The following is a 7,685-nucleotide window of genomic DNA, read 5'->3' as shown; positions in this document are numbered from 1 at the left end:
TGTTTGCATTTTGCCTTGAGCTTTTCAGCTTTTGKGGGGTGAAATCCAAATACTTGGGATTCCAAGTGAAGTTTGTGAAAGAGTATWTATAAATATATATAAAAATATWTTTTTAAAATTTRTTTATTTCTTAAGTAATGCAATATAGGGTCCTCCAGACTATTTGGGATCTGGCACTTCCTTTGGCCCCTTATGGCATCACCTCACTCCTTAYTAATACACCCTTTATTTTATGGATAATATTCCTCAAATTGTGTTTGACCTCATGAATTTTTATTCAAAATTGCTTTTGAGCTGTGTTGAACTCGAATTTTTCTGTTTCAGGCCTGAAGAAGGGTTTTGTGGCCTCTTGCTGCGTCCGTTGAGTTAAAAAAAAACAAAGTTATTTTTTTCTACAAAGCTCCTCAACCATCAGGCCAAGGCCCAGTAAAATGAGCTGCTCATGAATAAACATGAACTGCAAATTAAGGAAATTTTAACTGTCAGATTCTGGGGGTCTCGCAGGGAAGATGTTCAAGGCAAGAAAAGAAATGGGGTTTAAGGTAGAAGTTGGTGAATTTGTGGATTTTTGAATTCCAGTCTTAATTCCAAGTGTTCCCACTGTTGTTATTATTTAGGGTAAATGTTAATAGATAATTTRGGTGTTCTTGTAATTGCACTTTCACTTTATTTCCAAGGTAAAATGATAATTCCAGATTCCTGAGTTTGAGTAAACTCAGGGAAGTTGGGTTTCCAGCCCMAGAGTCCTCACATCCCCCCCTCACCCAATTAAAGTTAAAAAAATCAGAAAAATCAACCCCAAATTAACTCCTACTCAAACCTTTTATACCTTTTATTGCATTTCTCTGACTTAGGGGGTTTTCTGTGTTAAAAAACCCAACTCCAGGGATTCTTTTACCACATTTGACCTGATGTGAAGGGAGAAAAGAAACCAGGAGGCTCCAAAGTTGKGTCAAAATTCGGAGGAGACGCCGCTCCTGCCACCTCTGCTCCARTTCTCTTCATGCTCCAGACCTGCTAATCCAAATATTTTCAGGACATGCCATCCCAGTGAGTGAAATTTGTATTCTGYCCTGTTGGGTTTGCCTATAGGAACGTGGCTCAGAAATCCAGGTGGGGTTTAACCCTCAGGAAAATGAGGGTTATAAAATAAATTTTACCTAAATTGGAGCAAAAGGAACAGTGAGATTTTAGTGTTGAAAGCAGACAATGATTGGGGTGGGATTGTTTGGGATCAGGAGCAATGTGCCACTATCTCTGTGAGGAATGTCAACACTTTTGTTTTTCTGGAAATGGGAAGGTTGAAGGACACGGGGCCCGTTGGTTGTTGCTGTTGGGTTTGGTTTTTTTTTTAAGCTCACAGCTGCAAACCCTATTCCTGTCAATGCAAAAGCTCATTTCTCCTACATGTAAAACCTCATTTTTTTTCTCAGTGTAAAAGCTCATTTCTCCTCAGTGTAAATTCTCATTTCTCCTCAGTGTAAAATCTCATTTCTCCTCAGTGTAAACTCTTGTTTCTCCTCGGTGTAAAATCCCCTTTTCCTTGGGGTAAAACCTCATTTCTCCTCAGTGTAAACTCTTGTTTCTCCTCGGTGTAAAACCTTGTTTCTCCTCAGTGTAAAATCTCATTTCTCCTCAGTGTAAACTCTTGTATCTCCTCAGTGTAAAAGCCCCTTTTCCTTGGGGTAAAACCTCATTTCTCCTCAGTGTAAAACCTCATTTCTCCTCAGTGTAAAAGCCCCTTTTCCTTGGGGCAAAATCTTATTTCTCCTCAGTGTAAAACCTCCTCTTCCTCAGTCTAAAATCCCATTTTCAAATCTTCCTCCCCAGCCCCTCCGTTCTCCTGCAGCTGCTGCATTTCCCAGTTTGTTTTTAGGCTCCTTGGGGTGGTTTTTTTTCCTCTCTCCCCTATTCGAACTCCCTGGCAGCTGGAATTCACCCACATAGCTCAAATTCCCAGATTCCTGCCTGTATTTGGAGCTCACATTCCAGCTGTCTCCTTCCTTCCTTCCCAGCAAAACCCACCTCGGCCTGAGGCCTGACCCTCCAACACTGCCCAGCTCCAAAAACTCAACCCAAACCCATAAAAACACCAGTTATGCAAATACCAAATGCTCAAAAAGGCTTTTTTAAGCCCCATTCTGGGCTGCTCATCAGAAACTTCCTTTTTTTGGGGTTTGTTTATTCTGGAGATCCGTTATCTGCTCGACACTTTACTCATACAAATGCCATTCACTGGAGAGCCTGAATCAAAGACAAGCCACGTTCCCTCTTGAAATGATATTTTTAGAATACAAATGTTTACAAAAAAATTCTTTGTTCAAACTGGGGCTAAATTTAGCAGGAGGTGGTTTAATATTTGTGGAGCCTCCGGGGTTTTGTTTCCCCRGGGATTGTTTGGTTCCTGGGTGCCCGTTGACCTTTCTGCCTGCAGAATGTGACTCATTTCTYCTGCTGCTTCAATTCCCAATTTTAATCCCTCACTTAATCATAAGACATTGTTTATGGGATGAGTGAGGTTAATGCCAAGGTTCTTCCTGCCAGAGGCGAGGAATGGGAGATATTTTCACTGGGGAATGTTGAAATTTGGGGTTATTTGTTGAAATATGTTGAAATTTGTTGAAATTTGTTGAAATTTGTTGAAAATTTGGGGTTATTTATTCTTTCTGGAGCTTTGGGGGTGCTGGGTGGCTCAGAGTCCTCCTCCCAAAGGTTGAAGGTTTTTATTGAGAACAAAACCAGAGAGAGCAGAATTTACCATAAACCACAGCAACTGCAGGAAAATTAAGGTGGTGGAATAACAAAATGAATTAATTAATATGAGGTTAAATTGGCTGCCACCTCATCCTGGTGGCTCCCAGCCAGGCCCTGCCACCGTCAGGGTGACATTCTCATGGATCACATGGCTGGGAAAGGGAAAAGCAGATGAGAAAAAATAACCAGGACATCACTGATTTGGGATCAGCCTGGAAAACTCCTGGAGGGAAGGAAAGAGCTCATGAGCAGGATTTTTTTTCCACAGCTTTTTCCTACAACTGAGGGAAAGTGAGAGAATTCTCCAGAATTGGAGTTATTGGAGTAAAAATTTGGATTTTTTGTGGTGTCAGAGTTTCCAGGGAGAATGCCTTTCTTCAARGGAATGACATCCAACCAAAAATTTCCCAAATATTTTCCACGTGGAACCGAATAAATAAAACCCTACCAAGAGAAGGAAGGGGCTGAAGGATTARTCTCAGTTTAATTGAATATCCACAGATTTTATGGAATAATACAAAGCAAAACTTCAGGATACAGATGAACAGTCTGCTAGCACGAACCACCTAATGAACAACCACGTCAGAAAATGACAGTTCACGCGTCGGGACGGGCAGGTTTGGGGTGGAAAAAGGAAAAAAAAAAACCCCAAACCCTGGGATTTATTGTCGTGGTGATTTCTGGAATGTTTTTACCAAAACATGCTGCGCTTCTGGCTGCCAGGAAGGAAGGAGAGAAGGGAATACAAAAGGGAAAACGTGTGCTTTTTGTGTTCAGAGCCCATTTTTTGTCCCTTTCACCTGTTCTCAGGCCAATCCCAGTTTATTGCCACCTTTTTTTTTTCAATCCCCAAACCTCTAAAACAGAGGATTTGTCACTTTTAAAACCTTTTCTGCACATCTGTGGGAGGAAAAAAAATAAAAGAGATGGAAAAAATTGCCATGAGGGAAGCTCTAAATATCCACTCACATTTACACAKCACTGTACAGAAAAAAAAAAAAAAAATTAGATTTGTTATTCCACTGGAATCTACAGCAGCATCCCAGGTTTGATTTCTGCGCCTTCCTCGTGGATCWGAATAAAAATTCCTGGACAGTCCCAAACCTGGATGGTTCTGTTGGAAAAACCAGGAAARCTGGAGCTGAGAAGGGCCTGGGATAAATCCTAAAGGTGGGAAGGAAATTCCAGATGTGGAATCGACTGTACAGGAAGAGATTGGATTGTTCAGGCTGATGTGGAGTGGATCCAAGTCCGAGTACAACCAGTAAAAATAYTGGGATTTCTGGGAATGTGGGTGAAAAAAAGGACATTTTCTGCAGCTAAAATGGGACTTTCCATGGATTCACCAGCAAGAAAAAAAAATCAGGAAAATCTCAGAAACTGCTCAATGTCATAGAGGGAATTCTGAAATTCAAATCTTGATCCTCCAGGGATGGTTTGGTGAAACACACTGGGGACACTGAGCAGTCCAGTATTGCTAAAGGGATGAAATTTATTTCATTCTTTAAACATATTTATATATTTATAGATAGATATTTCTCCTGCTCAAAGTTCTCCTGTAAATGCACTTTTACCAGCAGCAGTGCAGGTTTGTCACCATCCAGCTGAGATTTGTCACTCCATCTTTGGGACAGAGACATTTTTTTGTATTTCTCTCCAAGAATTTGTAGCTTTTTTTTTGTTTTGCAACCAACACCTGAAGTTGAAATAAATTAATGAGAGTTATTTTTGCTGTGCTGCCATCAAATGCATTTTTTTTTTTTATTATTTCTAATTTCTCCTTGATGGGGTTGCAGGTTTTTCTCAGTGCTGAAAAGATAAATCAACCTTATCCATCCATCCATTCATCTGGGAACACAAAAACTCATAAAACTCTGAGAAAAATGAAAATCCAGTGCACACCACTCATAGTGCTCCATCTGAAAGTGCATTTTCTTTGAAACAAAAAAAAAAAAATTGGTTCTGAGAAGTTAAAAATTGACTTTTGTGTGGAAACAATGGCCCAACATCATCTCTCTAAGGGAAATTGGGGGATTTGTCCTTTTCCCAGCTGAAATTCCTTTGCTCTGAAGGAATTGCTTGGAAAAATGTGAAGTTTCATTGTCAGATCTGCTCATTCTGTATTTTTTTTTTTTGTCTGAAGACACAGACAGGGTGGTTTTGGAAAGGACTAAACCCAAAATCACATTCTGGTGGGGACTGCTGAGGAAAATGAAATTCCTTATCTCCCAAATCCGTGTTTTCCATGACAGCAGCATTTTCCATGAGGTTGTGAATATTTTTTTTATGCACAAAATCTTCCTGGAATTGGATTTGAACCCAGCATTTGATGTTTTATCCACTTTATCCGTGACAGAATTGCAAAATTCCCTTGCAATGCCCARCCTGGGTCACGTTCYRTGGAAAGCTGATGGTTTTTCYCCATAAAATCCATAAAAMCAGTCTCCAAAGGAAAAAAAAAWWAAAAAAAGGAAAATCTGGAARTGTTCTCAGTGAATTCAAAGAGTGTGGGAYCACAAGGTGATTGTTCACAATCAGAACTAAAATTGATTTAATCAGCAAATCCCTCCTCCATCTCCTGGGGGTGCTCAGTCTGTGAGGAATTCCCAGCTCTGGGATGGAAATTTGGGAATTCCTGGCTGTTCTGGGTGTCACTCACAAAAAAACCCCAATTCCAGCAAGACCTGAAGGGTTTTTCTTCCCTTGAAGCACAAAATTCCTTATGGAAAACCAGGATTGGGTTGGGAAGGACCTGAAATCCCATCCAGGGCCACCTCCCAGAGTCCCGGGCAGCTCCAAGCCCTGCCCAGCCTGGCCTGGGATTTTTTTGTCCATAATTGGTTTATGATGAGGTTTTTTGGTGCTCGTGAGATGGAATTGGGATTTTTTTCCCATCTGCTTTCCATGCCAAGGTTTGGGAAATCCGGGAAACCCGTCTATGCCTGGAGTGGTGAGGAGGAAGCTTTTGGGATGTCCTGGAGTTGTTGTTATTTCATGGGCTGGCTTTTGGGATGTCCTGGAGTTCTTCCCTGGTCCAGCAGCTTTTGGGTTATCCTGGAGCTGGTTTTCCCTGGTCCAGCAGCTTTTGGGATATTCTGGAGTTGTTCCCTGGACTGGCATGGTTCTGGAGTTGTTCCCTGGTCCAGCAGTTTTTGGGATGTCCTGGAGTTGTGGTTGTTCCCTGGGCTGGCTTTTGGGATCTCCTGGAGTTCTTTTTCCTCGGTCCAGCAGTTTTTGGGATGTCCTGGAGGATTTGTTGTTATTCCCTGGTCCAGCAGCTTTTGGGCTATCCTGGAGTTGTTTTTCCCTGGTCCAGCAGCTTTTGGGATGTCCTGGAGTTGTTGTTCCCTGGTCCAGCAGTTTTTGGGATGTCCTGGAACTGTTTTTCCCTGGTCCAGCAGCTTTTGGGATATCCTGGAGCTGTTCCCTGGTCCGGCAGCTTTTGGGACCTCCTGGAGTTGTGGTTATTCTCTGGACTGGCATCTTTTGGGATATCCTGGAGTTGTTCCCAATCCAGCAGTTTTTGGGATGTCCTGGAGGATTTGTTGTTGTTCCCTGGTCCAGCAGTTTTTGGGATCTCCTGGAGCTGTTTTTCCCTTGTCCAGCAGTTTTTGGGATGTCCTGGAGGATTTGTTGTTGTTCCCTGGTCCAGCAGCTTTTGGGATATTCTGGAGTTGTTTTTCCCTGGTCCAGCAGTTTTTGGGATCTCCTGGAAGACCCCGGGGGTGCAGCTCTCCACACGATCTCCGCGCTGGCCAGCAGCGAGCAAGGGGAAGGGTTTGTAACTCAAACCAAAAATAAATTCTCTTTCTGGGCTGGGGATTCATGGCCTGGAGGATACTCTTGATTTACCCAGCGAGTGTTTGCGCTGCTCTCCACAGACCATTCCCAAAACACACCAGAACCTGTCCTGAAAAGTGCTGCTCGTGCCGCGTTTTCTGGGGTTTTTCCTTGTTTTCCTTCTTCTTTTTAAATTTTTATTTTATTTYTTTTTTTTAAGGACGATGTTTCCCAAAAGGTTGAAGGATCCTGGAGGCAGAGGAGGCAGCTCTGGGGTCTGCAGGGCTCGGGGTGAGGTGGTGGTGAGGTCTCGGCCCCGAAGGCGGTGACTGCCAGGCCGCTCGTTCTCCCGCTCCGTTCGTCCGTGCTGCTCCCGTTCAGGACATGCTGGGCAGGAAAAAAAAACAGGAATTATCCTCAGGAAGCAAATTGAGGTAAAAAAAATGTCATTATTGCCATTATATCAGCCAAAAARATGAGTGGATTTGGGTGAAATGGTTCAGAGAAGGGTGGTGGGGACAAAGTGTGGCTGTCATGGGCACGGTGGGGCCAGGCCAGGCTTGGCTTTCCCTGCTCATGGATCAAAATAACCACAGAATCTGCCCCAGACACAAAAAACAGCTCAGACCTGGTTTCCTGATCCTCTGCTGGGGGCATGGGCCTGCTGGGGAGAGAAGCAGCACAAAATCAGTGAATTTCTACCCCAAACAGATCCCCCCTCTCTGCCCTGAGCTCACGGTTATTTCTTTAAACATTTCAGCTCCATCCAGTGGATCTGTCCCTGCTCCCCCTCAGAATCAGAGCCAAACCCAGGCCAGATTATCCTGGGGAAGGATTTTGGCACCGTCTTCCCAAACCCCTCCAGGATTTTCCTTCCATCTCCAGTTCCAGCCCCTCTCAGCTCTGGGAATGTTCAGTTGGATTCCAGGGATCCAAGCCCTGGGGTTGTTCTCATCCCCAAAAACTCTTCAAAGGAAGGATAAAATAAAGGAATCCTCACCTTTCCCTCTCAGCCATGTCTTGTTTCTCCTCTGCCCTGTAAAAACAAATCCCGTTGGAAATCTTTTACCCAGAGGGGAGGCGGGAGAACCCAGAGCCTTTCTGGGGTGACAGAGGGGCCTTGGACAGATCCCATTCTCCATCCCATCCCA

At 43.4% G+C, this 7,685-nt stretch overlaps 1 long non-coding RNA gene across 1 annotated transcript; it reads right to left on the bottom strand.

Moving 5' to 3' along the window:
- Positions 1–6,223: 6,223 nt before the first annotated feature.
- Positions 6,224–7,572, bottom strand: LOC130586726 (uncharacterized). The gene is made up of 3 exons (XR_008966719.1): positions 7,535–7,572; positions 7,163–7,198; positions 6,224–6,921 (listed from the first exon to the last, which is right to left on the bottom strand). It is a non-coding gene; the product is annotated as an uncharacterized LOC130586726 (long non-coding RNA).
- Positions 7,573–7,685: the final 113 nt, after the last annotated feature.

The sequence above is a fragment of the Malurus melanocephalus genome, unplaced genomic scaffold (genome assembly GCF_030028575.1).
Source record: "Malurus melanocephalus ecotype Western Australia unplaced genomic scaffold, MMel_1.1 scaffold_1274, whole genome shotgun sequence".
Taxonomy (NCBI): domain Eukaryota; kingdom Metazoa; phylum Chordata; class Aves; order Passeriformes; family Maluridae; genus Malurus; species Malurus melanocephalus.
Note: the sequence above shows the minus strand (reverse complement) of the source record. Positions and strands in the feature narration are given on the sequence as shown.